The sequence below is a fragment of the Trachurus japonicus genome, chromosome 19, assembly GCF_045865225.1.
Source record: "Trachurus japonicus isolate A0001 chromosome 19, Traja_1.0".
Classification (NCBI taxonomy): domain Eukaryota; kingdom Metazoa; phylum Chordata; class Actinopteri; order Carangiformes; family Carangidae; genus Trachurus; species Trachurus japonicus.
In genome coordinates, this window is record NC_140925.1 from 20,040,611 (window position 1) to 20,062,097 (window position 21,487).

At 42.1% G+C, this 21,487-nt stretch overlaps 1 protein-coding gene across 1 annotated transcript in view; it reads right to left on the reverse strand.

Annotated features, from left to right (window-relative positions):
• The window catches only part of rhbdf1b (rhomboid 5 homolog 1b (Drosophila)), a 58,640-nt gene extending 40,074 nt beyond the window's left edge, over positions 1 to 18,566 (reverse strand). The window contains exon 1 of the mRNA XM_085760744.1: positions 18,482 to 18,566. The gene's annotated coding sequence lies outside the window, so the exon portion shown is untranslated. The remainder of the gene's footprint in view (positions 1 to 18,481) is intronic.
• Between the last annotated feature and the right edge of the window lie 2,921 nt (positions 18,567 to 21,487).

The window sequence follows — 21,487 nt, forward strand, 5'->3', positions numbered from 1 at the left end:
ACATACATACATACATACATACATACATACATACATACATACATACATACATACATACATACATACATACACACATACATACATACATACATACAGTATAGTATGTGTGTGTGTGTACATACATACAAATTATGTATGTATAATAAAATCACAGGGAGACCAGCACGGTGCTGACTGTCCATGTCAGTGTTTTGGTCTCTCTGCGGTCACATGTGGAAGGCTACACGTTCTCTTACGGTCACAGAGGATAAACACACCCCTGCAAATAGAAACCTTCACCAGAACAATCCTTCACCACATCCTGCTTATTCTGTGGTGGAGATCCACACTATGCGGCCGTGAGGACAGGACACTGACATGAACTGAGAGAGCCGAGGGAAAAAAAACAAACCGACTACTTATACAACATGAATATGGACCTCCACACACACATATACACACAATATATAAAAACACTCACTTGACGACCATTGCTTCACTCTCCCACACAATCCTCCATACGGATGAAGAGGAGATGCCGAGTGGTCCAGAACCAATCTCCTCTTTTTTCATCATTGTTTCAAATATCCACCATTTGCTCTTCCATGATCATGATCTCTTGCTGTTTTTTTTCTCGAGTTGGGTTTTCATGGCAGATTAGGGGCTGTAATCCCTGTGCTGTACACCACATGACATCATCCTGCTGTCAGGCCTCAGAGGCTCATACCGACCCCTGACTGGACAGCGACATGCAGCAATGGTGTCATCAGGCAGGAAGTGGTGTCTCCCATCCCCACACACTCAAACCAGAGAGAGAGAGAGTGAGAGTGAACGTCACCCTGGGATTATTTCATCGCCAAAGCTTGGAATATTTCCTATTCTTCTTAACTTGAGATTTATCAGATAAAGCTTAGAAGCTCTCAGTCTGAGTATTATCTGCACCTTTTCCTCTCAGACTTACTTCCGAATTTTATGCATAAAAGCTCAGTAACACAGCACCATGGTAGAAAGTTGATGATAAAGTTAGACTGTATAATATTATACTGAAATGAACTCTCATTTAGTCTCAGCTGTCTCAGTCAAACCACCGTAATGTGAAGCTACAGCTGTGACCTTTTGACAAAGCATCACAGGAAATATCAGCCGCCGCAGTCTGATGTGTCTATACTGTAGGAGACCACAGCAGCAGTGTAACTGGATCTTCTTTACATACGGTGACATTTCCTGACATGCATAGACAGAATAAAACAAAGGAAGCACTTTGGCACTGAGGCCAGACTTGTCTCGACACTGCTCCCCAATTTTTGCTCTTGTGGAGTCGCTGTGCAGCGGCAACTCACTGTGAGAGCACATCAGTAAGCTTCAGTATTCAATGGATCTTTATGTTAAGCGGTCCAAAAACCTAATCTCTGTTCTATGCTCTTTTATTCTCTAAACCTCCCACCATCCCCCTCCTCTTATTCTTTCTTTTTCTTTTCTTTCTTCTGATTCATTTCTGCCCCCTCCTTCCATACTGAGGTTGTTTCCTTCTGTAAACACACAAGGGATTACCATTTACTCTGCTGCTTAACGTACTAGTACTAATGTACTAGTATATGTTGTAGTATAGAACAAAGATGTCTTTTTGTGTTTTTTTTTGCTAAGTGGCAACCTCCAAGGCTGAAAAATGAACCAAACACAGGGGAACTTCTTCGAGTAGCTGCTTGAGTCTGGCTCCATTTAGTTTATTGTAAACTAGAAAATGCTCAAATGCTGGTGTAAAAATGGCAATATCAAAGATTTACGCTGAAATAAATGTCTGTTAAGTCACGACTGAGGTAACATAATGGGTTCTGAGCCTAAGTCCCGCTGATAAGAGTATAACAAACTACAGACTTTTATCAGGAAGAAGTCATATGAACTGAAATAAATCTGAACAGTTTTGGTTACTTTGGCCTCATTCAGAAAGCCAGATACTGAATATATCAGGTCCAAATATATATTTATTTATCTTGGCAGGTAAATTGTATATTTGGGGAAGATTCATGATTTTTTATGTCATGGATTCTTTGCTCCACAAAAAAAAAGTAAAACTGACAATTACCAGCACACATCTAAGTTAATTAGTTTGGGTCCCAGCAGCAGATTAATGCCAAGACATCCCAGGTAGGTCTGAGCTTCATTACACTGGCACTGCTCCGCTCCAACAGGCACCAGCACCTGGCCAACAGCTCCCATGGGGAACATTTAACTTTAGTGCTAATGCACTGTGTTTTTCGGAAACTGTGTTCATGATGGGGACTAATTGATTGCAGCCTCAATAAAACTGCCTTCAATTAAAGTGGGAATGAAAAATACATTTAGCACTAAGAAACAATGAGGTCAGAGATTGGATGATGATTTCTATCAGAAACTCATAACCCAACTAAACCTAAATCTCCTGATTTTGGGGGAACTGCTGCATTCTGATCTGATCCTTTTTAAATGAAAATGAAAAAAATGAAAAATGTGCATCTCCATTTCCCCTCCATCATCCACTCTGTTCTGATGTAACACAGCACGAGTGGGCTGCATAGATTAAAAGAGAGTTATGCTGTGTGTACCACCACAGGAGTGTGTATGCTCTGGGCTCATCTGTGCCAGATGTTACAGTCATAACACAGCAGGTCGTTTCCTATCTGTTTGCAGTCCTACTGCACTGAGTATATGTGTGTGTGTTTGTGTGTGTAATCCAGCAGGCCTATAAGATATGAGGAAAGTATGCACCGCTCAACATTGCCATGACGATATGACTTGTGATAAATAAACAAATATTGAACGGTGCATCTGCTCTGCTGAGGGAACACAACATTCTAGAATCAGAATCTTCACTATGACGCAACACATGCTCAGATTCTGGACAAGGTCTCATGTCTCTGGAGACAGTCTGTAGTCGCCCAAAGACCTCTGACAGAGCTGACCAGCATCAGTCATGGAACAAATGGCTGAACCTACAGAGGACAGGCCAAGGACAACGGTCCAGGAGCATGGAGAAGATCCCACTCCCACATCTACTGCGTCGGCTCTGCCTTCAGCCTCCAGCGGCTCCACCGAGGTACAGAGCCGCCGTGAGGACCAGCTGCAGCTGTTCGTCACCCAGCTCACGCTCAGGGTTTTAACCAAGTTCGGTGCTGTCCAGCACTTAAGCCAGGAGGAGCAGGCCACTTACACCGAGAGCATGGTGAAGCGGACGATGGAGGGTCTCGAAAACACAGAGGGAGTCTCCCCTGACACCAAATACATCAAAAAGATCTCCAGGAATGTAGTGAAGGAACTAAGGAAGGTGATAGGGCAGTTTCGGGAGTTTGTGATTTTTATACAGGATTCAGTCATCGAAGCAATCATTGTGCGGACCTTGCGGAATCACATCCAAGACTTCCTGGCTCGACTTGCGAAGAAGACCCCATCTGACCGGTTGCTCTCCTGATCCCCGACACCATGCCATGCCTGATTTTTGGAATGATGTAATATGAATAAAAGTGACCTCAAATGTCACTGCCATTTTTCTGCTCATTTTATTCTTTTTTTTTTTTTTTTTTTTACTTCGGAACAACTATAAATCCATCTGCTGCATTTTTAGATGCTGCAGATACAACTTGCAGAGGTTGGTGAAAAGAAACAAACACAAATAACCGATTAAACATCTGGTACACAACGAGAAATCACCATCTCAGGGAGAATAAACAACACACGATGGAAAGAAATTTGTCATTTCCTGGCCAACATTTTCATCTAAACTCTACTTTCTGATTCGCCAAGGCCTTAATGACTCTAGGTTATCTATTAACCTTTAGCGATGATGGGATTTGGGAGCAGACAAAGAGTACGATTAAAGCTTATCTCTGCAGAAAAACAAAATGTTGCCATATGGCATCGTTGATTCTCCACTGTGTCATACACTGTAGATTTATCTCTGAACTCTGGTGTTGGAGCAAATTTGTTTCTTTGATTCTTTACAAGAGCAGCGGTCTAACAAATGCTCCGGGCTTTAAGACTGTTATGTCTGAGCCACCCAGGAACTATCATCAAACAAAACAGACGCTGACTCGACACTGATTGGCTCTGTAATTCCAAATGATAACATCAGTCTGGAGTTTACTCACTCGCCCCATAACCCACTGACAGACACGTGCAGTAAGGGGCGGAGGGGGGGCTTAATGAGCTGTAACCATCTGTCTAAACACGACTTTTATTGTCCTGCGGTGTCCGCCTTTCATCTCGTTACCGCAGATTACCGCGTCAGTGAGCGATTCATTAGTCAATCAGCCACTGTGCTGCTGCGCTCCAGGGAGGCTGCCACATGTGGAACACACACACACACACACACACACACACACACACACACACACACACACACACACACACACACACACATACACACTTTCAAATGACAGTTACAACAACAATTAATGCCAAATAAAAAAAACACTGTAATCAAGCTGGTTCAAAGATTTGTACAATTAAGGATCACTGCTTGTGTTTCTTCATGATTAAGACCATATTTCCTGAAGCTCCTCTCGCCCTCTGTCACAAAACACCTTTGAAGCCCATGAAGACTTGTATATCTCCTACACACTTCCCGGTGATGCTTGTTTTTCTCATTCACTTTACTTTTTTTCCATTTGCCTCTCAATCCGTCCTCCATCTGCCACTATGAGAAACTCTGAGCCGTAAATCAGAAGCAACTTCAAAACTATCACCTGCTGGCTTTGTAGTAAATGCTATTTTTGATTGACAGTTTTATTTGTTCACAGGAAATATGAATCTAGTGTTTTATTGGTGTTTAAATACTAAAATAAATCTGAGTATAAGTATTACTAACAACGATAAAATGCAATTTTAGGTGCCACAACCGATGCCCACACCACGAGGGCATTGGTTATTACCCTGTAACTTCATGCAATGATCAGTAATTGTGGAGATTATGGTTCTATACAGACCTCTTGCTTTATTAAAATGCACAATGATCAGCTCTACGGCCCATCACTGATTCCTCACGTGCTGCAACTTTTGTCCAACCTGCCTCCACTTGATGCAAGGAAATACCACACATTCCTGTTAAGAGTGGAAGTACATTGCAGCTGCATTTCTCCCACTCAGTTCTACCTGCTATACAGCAGAAGCGTGACCGTGGTCAAACTGGTTACACTGGCCGTGCTGGCTGGTTCCTATGTGGCTGAAAGTGCATTGTTACTAATGCTTCTGGAGCTTCAGATATGTTACATAAAGGGTACCCAACAATTACTCATGAATGATACAATACAAGTAATGAAATATTAAACCCTGAGGAGCAATCATATGTGAAGCCTAAGTAGGACTAAACTGCAATGTGTACAAAAGGCTGCTGCTGATTGATTGTAGACATTGATATTGGGAAGGTTCTGGAGCTGCAACAATCAATTTAAATTAAATAAAACTAATTAGCTTTTGGTTTAGTGACAATTTTCAAGTAAGTGTGACAAATATTTTAAGGTTACAGAAACTTTCCCTGCTGCTTTTAGTCCTACATTGTAATAAACTGAATATTTTGGTGTTGAAGTGCTGGTTGGACATTCCCTTGTTTTCTGTGACTGAAATGACTGGCTGATACATCAATAATAAAAATAACAGCTTGATGCAGCAGTAGAGAGCAGCAATTCCAACCAGGGTTGAAATGAATGTGAGCTTCAAATGTTAAAGGAAGCTGTTTTTCCCCCTCCGTGAGTCTGTCCTTTGGCCCTTTAATAAATAAGGGAACAGCAAAGAAAGCTGCTTAAATATACCGAGATAAACAGTTGCACAGACAATCAGAGCAGATCAGAGGTCAGGTGTACAGGGTTTGTCTGTCTCTGGTGCAATCATGTCTCTCTACGACTCAGCCGCCTAAGCAGGAGAGATTTAATTGGCAACTTGAAACCGGGGCAGAAGCGGGGAAAGTCAAAATCGACAACTACACATCCAACTCCCCGACACATACACTCTTGTCTTTGCATAATCAGAAAGTCTAAGATTTTTCTCACAGTCAGAAATATCTCCCATGAAAGTTATTATGGGATGATTAAAGCGTTGGCATGGGCTACTGCTATCAAATGTTTCCTGCTGCAGATTGACACCTCGCCTGTGGGGAGGCTGAATTTAAATTTCACAAGCAGGAGAGGCACTTAGTCTGGCATATATTCAAACCTCGACCCACTGCACTTCACTTCACACCCACACATGTCTGACAAAGTAGTCTGCACAGGAACGCTGGTATGATTTTTTGCGAAGCTTTGCCATCAAATAAAACCTGGAGGTAGCTTTTGCCTGGCATCTCTAATGATTTCAGTATTCACAGTCGGTGCTGATGGCATGAAAAATATTTCCACATTGAAATTTTTCAAACGTCCTGTAGGCTACGCATTCATTATGGCTGGTTTGTGTTGTACCACGGTGTTAACATGATATTAAAGCTGTGGCCACAAGCTCTGCACTGTTTCTTGTCTGGTATAATTCAGGGGGAAACTGCAATACCAGATGGAGAGATGAACAAAGCAGTAAAAGGACTTTTGGGAGAAGATGAAAGGAGCAAAGGGGTACAAAGACACTCTGCATCAAGTCAATGAGCAAAAAAAAAAAAAAAAAAAATCTAACGGAAATCCACTGCAGCAAAGTAGAGAATAAACAGCATGATACTGTGGAGGGAAAAGGAAGATGGCCGTGGAAGAGATGTTTTTTTCCCCTTCTCGATCAAAAACAGTCGGCAACCTCACGGATACATGTCTAAACAACATGTGACACCCATTTGCATAGTTTCAGTGTGTGGGCTTGCTGCGTGCTTTGAAAAATGCGGGACAGTGTGGTGCATGAGTTTGTGCTTGTTAATTCATACCTCTATGCATGCAGAGAGTGCGTGAGTCCCTGTCTGTCTGTCTGTCTGTCTGTCTGTCTATGCACAACATCTGCATCAGTTTACCTGTTTCTGCCTCTCAGCAATTACGCAAGTTTGGTTTTATTGAAGCTGCAGAGATAACAGAGCACCGGTCTGCACATCAGTATGACTGACAGCTTAATGTTACCTGAAGCCAGTTTTCACACTTTCACTTGACTCATAAGGACAAGCATGCTCATTGTTTTGTGCAGAGCAGATAGTTAAACAGAAGCCTTACAGCTGCAATACCTGGAACAAGCTGTCAACACATTAGTGACATAAACTGATTTGTGCCACAATGTACTGCACATTTAGCATATTTGCCAAAAAAAAAAAACCCTAGTAATTTGATCAAGTGATAATATACCTATACTGGTAAGGCAGCATGAATGTTTCTGCATCCTCAACATCATTAAACAGGTTCTTTAATATTTTATAAAGATGTCTTCAGATTGGATTGCATGTCCGTAAAAGCTTGAGTAAAATGAAAATCAGATTGGGATTAAAGGGATAGTTCACTCAAAATAGAAATTTCACTCATTATCTACTCACCCTCAGGTCGACTAAGGGCTGGGAGAAGTTTCAGAGTCAACCGTGCCTATATTTTAAGCTTGTTTGTAGCGGAGGCTCCCAGTGTTGCTCTGCCAGAATCTTGCGCGATTTGCGGAGCCGTGAACTGGGTGTCAATGCAAATCAAGCAAGATTTGCACTGACACAGGCAAAGCAGTGAACTGAGACACTGGGAGCTTCCACTACAAACAAGCTTGAAACATATACTTATTTAATTTTTTTCGGAACAATTTCCCATGTTGGGGATTTAATACAAAAGGGACATTACAGATGAGCACTATATGGAGGCATCTGGATGTTTTTTGGTGTGTCTTTTTGGACGAAGAAAAGTGAGCCCCGTTTGCGACCGTCATATGGCAGTGCACTGCTGCACGGACCCCCCCTGTAACTCAGAGAAGGCATGGAGGACTCTGAAACTTCTCCCAGCGCTTAGTCGACATGAGGGTGAGTAGATAATGAGTGAAATTTCAATTTTGAGTGAACTATCCCTTTAAGGTTTAGCAGAAACACTTCACTGGCAGCTACAGAAAGTCTGGCAGAAACGACTTGATGGAAAATCTCCCCAAACAAAAAGGCAGCATTGCCATTCATCACTTCAACTGCTCCAGCACCTCATGGCACAGTCGACTGCCGCAAATGCCACGAGAGGGACTATAATGGTCCTTAGCTCCTGTGCCAGGTGTAGGTCTCAAAAGGATCGCAGAGAGTTTTTTTTCTCAGCAAAGAGGACATCTGGTGACTGAGGGATGAAGTGACGAGCCAGGAGAAGAAGCTCAGATCAAAAGTAAAAAAAAAAGGGCAAAAGAGATGGAGAACAAATCGGAAAGAAGTGGAAACTAATGAGCAGAAACCTCTGGAGAAGAAACTGAGACTGAGGGCTGGCTGTCTGTTTCACACTGCTTCAGAGCCAATCAACAGCAGGTGGACAACACAAAACACTGAGAACTGAAGAAACAATGGGAAAAAAGCCTAGGTTCACTTAATATTTATGGGTGGGTTGTATCCCAGTCTCCATTTTTGGTGCTGATGTATTTCAACCATTTCATCATGAAATACCCATCCTAATAAAGGCTTTTTATTTTTTGCTAGAGAAGTGCCTTGGACGTTTTCTTTTGTCACTTGATATTTATAGTGTATAAAAGCAAAACCTCAAGCCATGATGTAAATCAACAACTTGCAGATATGTTGCACTACCTTTAGGCTACCTTTGATTGATTGATTGATTGACTGCTATTTTTATAAATGGGTGATAATCAGAAAAGAGACCTGATTCAACACTCATTGTTAATAGGCCACAGTAATTATGTTTCCATAATGTAGCATGGGTGCAACACAGGCAAAACTGTCAACAGACAACAGTGTTGCTGGCTAACTAGCTAGAAAGCAACAGCAGAATATGAGCACAAATTATTTATTATCAGAAGCAAACGGATCACTTTAAGCCAGAAACAACTGTCCTAGCAACCATGTCACATCTTTAGACACAAAGAAGTCATAATGTTAGTAATATTATCAACTGTTAGTGTTGCTAACTTTAAGCATTTTTAAAATGGCTGCCCAAAGGCATTCTACTTCAGTGTTACATAGAAATATAGGAATAATGTCAAGTGCATTTTTTTCTCATGCCTCTTCCTTTCACCCTGTTTTTGTTTCTGTGGTTTTTTGTTTGTTTGTTTTTTTTCATTTTATGATCCATATTGAACTCAAACATGACAGATTTGGCTGTGCTGCCAGAGCACTTGAACACATCAGTGGCTATGTCATAAAAAGCAACTTCAAACATGCATGCTATTCTTACCTTGCAGTGAATTTTTTTATACAAAATTAATTATCTCTTTTGTCAAATACCCTTTTTACCAAAAGAGACACTGCTTGAACAAAAGCAGACTGCAGACTTCAGTGGAAGGATTTTAATTATTTACTTTCCTTGTTTTACTTTTACTTGGCATTATTTTGTTCTTTACTGTCAGCATTAAGCACCTTACTCTGCAATAGATTAATGTTGAGGACAAAATGCAGTTTCCTCTGTTCTGGAGCAGTTTCCCAGATATTGTACATTATTGTTGTGTAAAAACACATTGGCTCGAATAATATGGAATAATATGGCGAGTTTAGAGTAAGTAGGAGTAAACGTTTACATCTGGGATGAAGCGCTCTCTCATCAACCATACAGGAGGCTGAATGAGACACAGCAGATCTCTAAATGATGCATCACTGCTTAAATCCATGTTCAACCTTCTGGCTGACCGCTCCGCCAATGACTACAAACTCACTTCCAAAACATCCATGAAGATCTCCAAAGAAAAACAAGACAAACTAAAGTTGCAATTATGAGGTTTATGTAATTGAGGTCAAGTCTTTTTTGAGTCTTTATGTACTTAAATACCATGTACCAAGTAGCATGTTTTTACTCAAGACTAGCATGACCATCAAATCAAAAGTGAACATGAACCCGTGTTTACCACAGGTTTTATCAACTTCAAACTAAAGGTAGTATTAAAGAAGCACTTTGTACCAGACTGCAGAAAAGATAACAGACGTCTTGATCGACCACATGTTGACCACATTCGCAGAATTAACATTGCTGTTCAATGAGTTCGGGGAAAACAACACTTTGAACAACCACACTTGAAAATCCACTCTGAATTACTCACTGCGTGATATTTATCCAAGGGAAGTTGCCAGAGAACAGAAGCTAAATATCGCTCATCAATCACTGGTTTGCAACAACAAGATGTTCGAGTCTATAAAGTAACATTACATTTCTTATCAACATAATGACCTCATAGAACATATCAGCCAAATGTTCAGTGTTTTTGTTTTCCCTTCACATCAATTCCTGCAATATCTGTTTGTAGCAGCTAAAGAAGGATTATCATGTTTATGCCAAAGGTCTTAGTAGGGTCACTGGGAGCGCTCGGTTGAAAGAGTCAAAAAGGAAGCGGCAGGAACAAAGACTGTTTATAAAGATGGGTGTATCTCTGTAACATCAGCCAGAGGTTTGGAGGCTCAGAGGAACACTGTCCTGTTAGCAATGCTAGCATAGCTGAGCATCTGGCGGTTTGCTGGCTAACACAGGGCTAATTCATTTGCTGGCTAATTAGCTAGAGTACAGTAGTAAACCCAGTATGCTAACCAACAGGAACAGACACTGATTCTTACTAAAAAAAAATACTACTGGCTGAACTTCACTCAGCTCAAAAAAAACCCAGATACAAACGTGCATACAAATATTTTTAAGAGATGTTTTGTTCTACAGTTAATCGCAAACTTTCACACAACTAGCCTAGTATATTGATTTACTCCCATGGACACAAGCAACTGCTTCCCACGGACTGTCATGGTGGCTTCAAAAAACTTGCAGTCAACTTAGTGGATGGCCTGAAACTTCTGAGTTTGCCCTGTAAAGCCGTGTGGTTAATTAGTGAGCTTTCTTTTGCTCCTGTCTGTCTGTCAGGGGGGGAAACATTCAGCTAAACCAGTCTTATAAAGAATCACACACAAACTGAATCATGCAATGTTTTTTTATTGTGCGGATTAAAAAGCGGAAAATACTATAAAGTTATGTCATCAGACAGGTTCGGGTCACAGCTGCTGTGTGAAGCACTTCTGTCACAGAGTCAATGGTTTTGTGGTAAAATGCGTCACTGAAACAATTTAAAAAATGACTTATACATGTTACAGAATGTAGGCTATTGGGAAAATACACTGAATGACGCTGACTCAAAACTATAAGTGATCCAGTTCATTTTGCAAACAGTACAGTTATATAAATATCTATCTTTCTTTTATATAGAAGCATTTTATGGAGCTAATTTATTCCCTCATTCAGGGAAAGATGTATGGGCGGAGTTGTGTTGTGTTTACTGTAGGCCTAATTAACAAACTGCATAGACTGGCCAATTGTTGTGCATTTGATGGTAATGACAGGACATCCTCTCATTATCCTACATACTGTAAGTTTAAAGGTCACAGAAACCACTCATGTTATCACACTATGTATGAGCCTAAATATAAACTGCATCAGCTTTAATGCTGTTCGAATCACTTCATTAATTTATCAGTTTTGTCTCGTAATTCAAGTCAGTGAACCCGGCGACTCTCGAAGTAGCTTAAATTTGCCACCGAAGAACACAAAACTGTTTGTTAGAGACGATGAGGTAAATATGAACTAATGCAGTAAAAAAGAAACAGACATGGAAAGACAGAGGTTGACAGGCAGGACAGGAGACAAAGAGGACAGCTCAGCTGACCCTCATATGGAGCAGTTTTGTGTTAGCTGTGTGGTGACAGGAAGGTTGCCATCACAATAAGAGTCTAGTCAAGTACGGTCTCGCCTGGAGACATGAATAGGCCTCCTCAGCAGCCATTCATCCCTCCCACCATCACTCCTTCCTGCCATCCCTCCACACAGCCAGTAAACCCATGCTGTGAACTCCAATACAACAGCTTCCTCTGTTGGCTGGCCTTGTATGAAAAGTTAATGGTAATTGCCCACAGATGCCACATTAGGGTACGATAGCGGGGCCGGGGGGAGAGGGAATTGGCTCTGAAAAGAATACTCAGAGGAAAAAATGGAAGTCATAATTGTGGTTTCAAAGAAACAGAGAGGAGTTATTCAGCATCATCACAGAGAGGTCTGTGGAGTCCCTCGGGACAACCCTGGCCATGGGACATCTTTGTCATCAAACCGACACTGAAAAAGAGTTTGGAGACGAGTATTCGCCACATAATGGGCAGATTAAAATTCCTCTTTGACAGGAGTTTGCTATTCATCCACGACTTGTGCTCCGAGTTCAAGATAAAGATCTGATCTCTTTTCTTTTGACTGCTTCTTTAGGCAAAATGAAAGAAAAGTTTAATGGGAAAAATTTCTGCAGTCGTTTGACCGCCATTGTTTCATATTTTGATTTTTTTTTCAAAGATGCATCAGATACAACCAACAATCTTATCACTGAAAACTGCATGACTTCCTGGCATGTCATTTCTCATAGTTATACATAAAACATGTTAACATGCAGGAGTTCAATTTATGTACAAAAATGGAGATAACAATGTAACATCTGAATACTGTTAAAGTTCATAGAACATGTAGCAGACAGTTAGACATGAGCTGAATGAATAAACAACTATAAAGGCATAAATGTTCCAATTGTGAAATGAAAGTGATGGCTAAATGTAACAATCATTATCAATTTGTCTAGTGATAAACTGTTTTGATAATAGGTTTTTTTTTAGGCATTTCAATGAAAATTGGATGAATATTGAAATATTGTACCTTCTCAAATGTTAGGATTTGGCACTTTTTCTTTGTCATACATGAAAATAAAGCTAAAAGTGGTGGGGGAAGTATTAAAATAGCAACAGACCAACAGCTGAGAAAGTGAGCTAAAGGTATTAGACACAGCTGAACCGGGTGCTGATTATTGCGCAGTGGTTAAAGCGCGGTCATGTTTTTGTTTTTATCTGTAAAACCACAACCTTTTCAAATGAATTACCTGCTTCAGGTCACGTCTCTCTCAGATCTCCGTGCTGGTTGCACTGTGCAGCCATTTGTAGTTGCACAAGAATATCGAACTGACTCAAATAGAAGCAACTTCCCCAGCTCTGTCAACAGCTCTGTCCAGTCCGGCAGATTGAAACCTAGTTTGGATTTTATTAACATTCATAAGATGGATGTTTCAAAGTAACTGCACGACAACTGTACATCTGCTCATTATCCATCACCCCGCACCCTTACGTAAATGATCCAGTCGTGACCTCCCGGTGACCCGTGTGTCCACTGTAAAGTCAGTGATCCTCCAGCCACAGTTTAACCTTCGACAATCTGTCTGATGTGCAGTGCTGTTTTTTTTAAATCCCTGCAGCCGTTCTATTTCTGTCTCTATCTCTAGGCTGGAAAAGGAAAATTAAACCAACAACACAGTAGTGGGTGTGAGACTTTAAACACAGAGGGTGGATTTAATTAATTCTTGATGTTAACAAGAAGATAAGCATAAGTACAATATATCCTTATGTTATGTAACTAAATACAGGTTTAAAAAAAATGACCCTGGTGAGTCCTGAAATATAGAAATACTTGATTTCCCACTTTGTGGTGTAAAGTGACACAAGTATGAAGAACTTGCTTTGTATTTTCTTTTATCATCTGTTATTGATTTGCTTGAGCGCTCTGATAGTCTGATAAGGCCATGTTGGTTTTGATTCTGCGTCATGGTGAACAAAAGTGAGTGTGACACAAAAACTGAAAGAGACATGATGAGACACAGAGACAGGAGAGATGCAAAGAGAGAGAGGGAGAGAGAGATGGGGGATTAGAGAAATCCTTTTCCAGATCACTGGGGATCAGGTCAAATCTTCATTATTTTGCATTTTGGGTGACGGAGAGTAAGACTAACTGCACGATAGCTTCAATTACTCCTGCCCTCACCTGTCAGTCAGAAAAACATCAGGGCAGAGTCACAGCCAAGACGCTGATAATCTTTCATGTAGCAGCTCAAAGTTTCCCAGGTCTGAGTTTGTTGATTTGTTGATTGTGATATGAAACGATCAAGGGTCTGAAGAAGCTTATAGCTAGGTATGATGTCACTGTCAAACCACAACTACGCACGGCAGATCTGCAGGTTACATTTAATGTGCAGCAGCTACAAGATCATGGCAAAGTAACCACAGAAACCTCTGCGCCTAGCTTCACAAATCTCTTCTAATGAATTTATTTTTTTGTGCAGTTTTTACTGTGAATAAATCACAAGTGTAAGTTGCACCGTGCTGCTGGTTTCAGAGCAACAGAGTTCAAACTTGTACAGTTTTAAAGGGATAGTTCAGCATTTTGGCAAATTGGCCCATTGCCATAATCCCTATAGTCATAGCAGTAGGTTTGTTACCTTTAATTGTCAGTGTAAGCTATTTTTAGAATGGCGGAGCAGAGCCGTGAGCTGCTCAGAGCTACGCTACGGAGGTTAATGGGATTTCTTGGTTTCTCTCATCAAACTCATCAAATACACAATCCAAAAACTCCAAAACGCTTTCATGGACAAGTTGTGATCTGGACATTCACCACGCTATAAGATAATAACAGAGCGTTACGAAACTGAGCCGTTTTCGAGGTAAATACAGAGTCTGCTTGCTGAAAAACTGTCCCTGAAGGCAACGCGCATCAGTGGTTTCGCATGAATTTACTTCTAAAACGACTCTGTCTCGTAATGTTCCGTTATTATCTCATAGCGTGGTGATTGTGCAGCTCACAACTTGTCCACGACAGCGTTTTGGAGTTGTTGGATTGTGTATTTGATGAGTTTGATGAGGGAAACCAAGAAATCCCATTAGCCTCTGTAGTGTAGCTCTGAGCAGCTCACAGCTCTGCTCTGCCGTTCTAAAAATAGCTTGCACTGACAATCAAAGGTAACGAACCTACTGCTATGACTACAGGGATTATGGCAATGGGCCAATTTGCCAAAATGTTGAACTATCCCTTGAAGTTACATGTTAGCATGCAGATAATGGTTGTATCCAAAATCACTCACTCACTCACTGCTCGGTATTCACTATCGGAGAAGCTTGACACAGACGACTGAACACTGAGCTTATTGGATCAATGAAAAAACACAAACACTATTCAGGTCTCATTCTCTGCAGTCTTGTTCCCAGCAGGATGAAGCTGAACTAACCACAAAGTTGCAACTGTGCTAAATCTCACAAAACACAATACACCACAGGATATAACCTGAGGGTGGCACCACATGAAAAAACATACAAATCGACCACACTTGGATCGATGACAAAATTACTTTCAAACATCACTGGTCACTAAACTAAGACAAAAAAATAGGCTTTTTTTTACAGAAACAAATCATCCTTTCCTCTTCATTGCAGGAAGAAACTTATGAGGCAACTTTTATGTCAGTTTTAGATTATAGAGACAATTTATACAGGCATGCATCATCTACAACTCACACCATATATCATTCAGCCCTGAGATGTATTACAGGCAACAGCTACAACACTCATCACTGTGACCTGTATGCTAAAGTTGAATGGCCCTCGCTATCTAACAGGCATGAGAGACACTGGATTTTATTTATTTATAAAGCTCTCGCTGGTCTCTTACCATCCTATATTAACTCTTTAGTATCTTTTAATGCAAGTCTCCATCATGCACATTCAAAGGACTGGCTCACGCTGCAGGTTCCCTCTGTTAACACTGAATTTGGAAAGTCCAGTTTTTCTTACTGTGCACCTGCAACCTGGAACACTCTGCAAAACCATCTGAAACTTCCCACGCTTTTAGGACAATTTAAATCCATAACTGCACCTTCCAACTGCTCCTGTTTTTAACTAGACTTCTCTGTTTTCAGTGTATCTTTGTCACTTTTACTTTTTGGTATTTCAGATATGCTTTTCAAACGTTTTGTGTTTTGTTTTGTCCTCAAATGTTTTGTGTCTCGGCTATATTGTAAATGAGGTTGCTCCTCAATATATTTCCAAGTTTAAATAAGGGTTGTTATAACTTCCAAACACATGAAAATCTGCACCACATTTCATGACGACCCAGTGGGTAGGCCACAATATCAACCTCATGGAGAGGAACAGTCAGGGTCAACATCAAAGTCATTAAGACTCGTCCTCTAGGCACCGTAAATGTCTGTATGGAATTTAAATGCAGTGCATCCAATAGTCTAGAAAACATTTCAGTCTGGACCACCCAACACACAACTAAAGACACAAAGATTTACTGGTTTAACAGGATGTGAAGAGTCTTTTGATTTTCTCTGTTTTACATTAGTGTGTGTTGTTCAATTTGTGACTTAAAGGGATAGTAGCATTTTTTAAAGTGGGGTTGTATGATCTACAAATAGCCCCTAAGTACTTTAATTGCAGTAGAAGACTCTCTGCACTCCTCCCGTTAGCAACGCCAGCCCATAGCCCTGCCCAGAGATTTACAACATACAGTGTTGTGAACAGACCCAAAGAAACGGCCTATTTTCGCGGCCTAAAAGAGGTTTTACCTGAAAAAAATACACAGTTCCATTGTTCGCTATAATATAATTTTTTCCAGCCCTTCAAAGTGCAGGAAAAACGCAGTTTTTATTTGGACCTAACCAACTCACGTTAGGGTTAGCGCCCGCCAATCAGCAGTTGGTTAGGTCCAAATAAAAACTGCGTTTTTCCTGCACTTTGAAGGGCTGGAAAAAATTATATTATAGCGCGCCCCCCCCCCCCCGACGATCGATCCGCTCCCCCCCCCGTCGACAGCTCCGCTCCCCCCCCCCCGTCAACAGGTCAGACACCACCTTAACTAACAAATTTTCTGGGGGAAACACTGGTTATAGGATACAAGGAAAGTTTTCTCCTTGGCTTACAGCAGAGCAGAGTGACTGACAGACCCGTGTTTCGGACCAAACACTCTATATAAGTGATTGCTGTCGGAAGATATAACTATTTAAGACTTATATTAACACAAACATTCCGCTTACTTCTGCTTTAAAGGTACTAATTCTCAGTTAGTGCTGTCTTAGACATGCATTAAACGTGGGGTATATGTCCTAACAAGAAGAAGAAGAAAAAGATTAAAATCTCATATGAACAGCGATTTAAAGTTGTGTAAGATCTTTGAGATACTGCTTTTACTGATGTACACGTCACTACTGGCCACAGACGTCTTGACAACTGGTGCAGTGACAAGGAACAGCACAAAACACGGGAAAAGATAAACAGCCCAGCTTGTAGGCACTGGAGAAGATCCACTCCTGGGCGTGCGTGTGCGCTGCCATGAAAAATGCATTGTGAAAATGCTGGAGGGCGCCTGTAAAAAACCAAACCAGTTTTCCACCCTGATGCACCCAGCGGAGGGCTCCGCATAAACATGAAGGTGCATTGCTCTTCTGAGAGCAGCGGCCCAGATATAAACCTGCTATTGTCGCTGCCGCTTTCTGATCAAAACCTGTTCAAACACGCTTAACCCGGTAACCTCGCTGACGCCGTGCCAAGGGAAGAGAGACAAAGAGATAAAAAAACACACCTGCACAACGCCACCATGCCTAGTACTGACGCCTACTGCAGCGAGTGACAGCTCGCGGCGGATGAAACATCTTCCAGGATGCTGTCGACTTCCTGTTTAGAGTGTGCATGAGTGTGTGTGTAGGTGGGTGGGTGTGTTCCTTTACTGGGTGTCTTCTTCACACTATGTGAAGCACTTTCAGTTTGCAATCTAGAGTCAGTCAGTGTGTTTTATTGGATTACGGGACCAGTCTCAGCAGAATGAATATTTTTAAAAGTGTTAAAATCCTTCTTTTGTAACATGATAAAACAAATCAATCACAATAATGATCCCATTCATCAGTCTGTTTTTATCTCAATTGCTTTTACATGTCAAAATGAGAGATGTTTCTACGTGTTTTGCCAAATCTCTCAGGCCCATTCACCGGCAATTGGTTCCTAAAAACACATAAAACAGCTGAAGATTGACAATAGAAAGCCAAAAAATCCTGCTGATGCAAAGTTAGAAGGTAAAATTTGATATTTAACAGGAAGAGGGATGTGTCTTCCCTCCAAAATAAAACATTCAATCAGTGGATATGCTCTACGGTTGTTTAAGTTCCATTACATTGTGTTAGCCAAGGTTGAAGCGCTGGAAAAGAATCCAGTCACTAAAAAGTGCAAGTTATAACTCAAAGACTGGAGTCAGGAAGGTCGCTACAGCTACAAACACGCATCTGTGTGTGTGTGTGTGTGGATATGAATCTTCACTGATTTCACTTCTCTACACTCCATTACCTCTGCACTGAGCCTCCACACACAACTGAGCACTGCAGGTTCACAGGTTCAAACCCTGAGCCCTGAGCCCTCTACGCTCGGCTACTCCAGGTGTGTGTATGTGTATTTCTGTGTGTATGTCTGTGTGTGTGTGTGTGTGTGTGTGTGTGTGTGTGTGTGTGTGTGTGTGTGTGTGTGTGTGTGTGTGTGTGTGTGTGTGTGTGTGTGTGTGTGTGTGTGTGCTCCTGCCATCTGGCCCAAAAGTCTGCTTCCTACCATCTTTCCAAACAGGAAGCCAAAACAAATCCTTGATGGCACGGGTCAGTAGTTTAATTGTCTCTGTGGGATTTCTGTGCAGCCAGCAACCCAAACACAAACCCCTTCATCTCCACAGCACCGGACCAAGCAGCACTTTGAAATCCATTCATCACACTCACAACCTGTGTGTGTGTGTGTTTGTGTGTGAGAGTGAGTGGATGCAAACATGTCCTTTATGTGCATGCAACTACACATATTGCTCTGCTCTCTATCAATAAATTGTGTCTGTGAGCAGGGCCGTTGTATAGGGGAGAAAGGTGATGATAATTCTAGGGGCCCATGCAGCGCCCAGTAGGGCCCACAAAAAACCCCAGTAGTAGACTGAATTATTCTGCATAAGACCCTGACTAATACTCATAGTAATTTTGCATTAGCATCAAAACAAAGTAGGCTAAATAAAAAATGATAATACATACGTAGTAAGAAAAAAAGTGGAAAAGTCAGGGGTCCACTTTAGTATTCTTTCAGGGGACCCAGAATTCCTTGCAACGGCCCTGCTGCGAGAGAGCGTAGGCTACACGTACACCTGTACCTCTCTCCTTCACCCGTTTCACTCCTCAAATTAATATTATAACTTCAAAAATTCGAAGTTAGTCCAGATGTGCAAAAGTCTCCATGCAAATACACATCACAATACACATAACACACACAAACACCCATGCACCCCCTCCCCTCCCCTCTCCTCCCACACACCTCAGGAGACCCCACCCAGAGAGAGACCCCCATGTGCTGCAGCGCCGTTACAACCGTGTGTGTGAGATGCTGACAGCTCCTTGTTTCCGCCTTCACGCCGAGCTGAGCGCTCAATGACAGCCGGTGTCAAGCGACCACACTCGGGGTAACACCAACTGCTTTCCCCGCTTACCTTCAACTGAGTCCGGCTCCTGCAGCCCCGGGTCCAGGCAGCCCCCTCCTCTCCTCTCCTCTCCTCTCTTCTCCTCTCCTCTCCTCTCCTCTCCTCTCCGGTGAGATGCTAACGCCGGTCCCTTCCCAACTTATCCCCGCCACGCATCACGAGGACACGAGGAAGAGTAGTTTCACTATGAAGCGCGAGCTTCAGATGTTGACGAAGGCGTTGTTAACGTGACAAGTAGATGTGAGATATCAGTCACTGAAAGCCCGGTTTCTGTGTGAGGCACAACGGCTGCTCTGTCTGTCCCCACGCCGCCCACGGTGCTGCTGTTGCGGCTGCGGCTGCCGCTGCTGCCGCTGCTGCTGCTGGATGACAGGTCACTGACTGACTGACCGACCGACTCACAGAGAGACGCCGCTCCGCCGGCCGGCCGCACACTGCCCCCTAGCGGTCATGCCAAGCAACTACAGGCCTGCAGAGCTCAGCGCAGCCCCGGTAGAAATCCGATACTACAGGCTTGTAGTAGCCTACTAATTACAAGGTTTTATAAAAATCGAGTGACAGCATAGACTAGGGAATATATATGAATGGTTACATAAGCTATTTACTGTGTTTCTCAGCATTAAATAGGCTACTGATTTAAATGCCACACTGACAGCTATTGAAGAAAAGTCAATGTGATGGATATTAACAGTGGCGCCGCCAGGATTCAATTTCAATGTACGCACAAAACGGCAAATAGGCTGCAACAATTTTTTTTTCGGGGGGGGGGGAGGGTCGCTGTGCCTATCATGCCACGTAGCAATGGGACTTGTCATAATATACTGCACAACTGAAAATATTGTTGCGACCCCGCAGTAATGTTGTTGTGATGTTTAAGTTGTGTGATTCCTGACTGACTGTGAATGTGTACGGGCAGGTAGCGTATGGTTGGATGAGAAGCTGAGGGGCCGGGGTGAGTGTGAGGAAGACAGTGTGTGTAGGTGAGTGAGGAGGAGCAGAGGAAAAAGTGAGAGAGCTGTCAGATAAGTTTGTGTTATGTTGTTGTAGTTACGTCGGGTCGGACGCTACAATATCAATAACAACATGTGCTTAACATAGACGTCGGACGCGAAATAGCCGCGGAGCTGAGCCAGTTTCCTTTCGGTGCCGTTAACCGACTGTGCCAGATGCGCCAGAGCGCGCACCTCTGTGCCAGGCTCGCGCTCTGCAGCGGTTTGTGTTGATTCATCTTAACAGAGCGCGTGAGAGATTAACACACACAGGCTACACACATACGGGTTACACATACCCACAGACACACAGCTGATGGGCCGAGGCTCCCCCAGTGGGGGCTCAACCTGGAATCGGCACTTATGAGTCCATAATCGCGGTGCAGACGAGTGAGTTTGGAGCTAGAGAGGAGAGACCTTCATTATCGCTGCTCTGCTGCGTGTTTGTGATCGTGGGTTTGGATCTCTCTTTTTTTTTTTTAAATGCCTGGAAAAGGCTCAACTGTCTTTTTGACATTTCTATACTGGACCGGGCGTAATCATCACATAGCGGTAGTGTAATAGGCGCCAGAAATCAAAAAGAGACAGATGACATGATGTAAACGACAATCACTGGCTTTTACGTTAGGCTTCCACTGATTGGTTTAACAATCAATGAACTCAGCACGTTTAGCCTGTTACAAACAACAAGCGTCTTTATCACACCCGCTCAAAATAAACAAAATTGCTTCTTTTTTTTTCCACCTATGAAAAAAATTGTACGCACAGTGCGTACAGGATTCCGGCTGGCGGCGCCACTGGATATTAAAGTAGGCTACACAATGCCAGTTATCCAGATTGAACTGTGTATTAATGCATTTCTGTTTTTGTTTTTGTTTTGTTTTTTTATGCTTTTGCACTAACTGGTGCTTTGAAATTTTTGATTATAGGCTAATTTCAAATCCCCCAAATAATAATAAAATTATGTTTACTAGCAATCCCTATGAAATGAAAAAGTGTATACAGTTATTAACAGTTTTTGAGCTGTAAAAGAGTACCTCAGAACAGAAAATTAAGATTACATTTAGAAAACTGCTTCTATTAAGGCCTGAGCTAAGAGCTGTCACACACAACTAAACA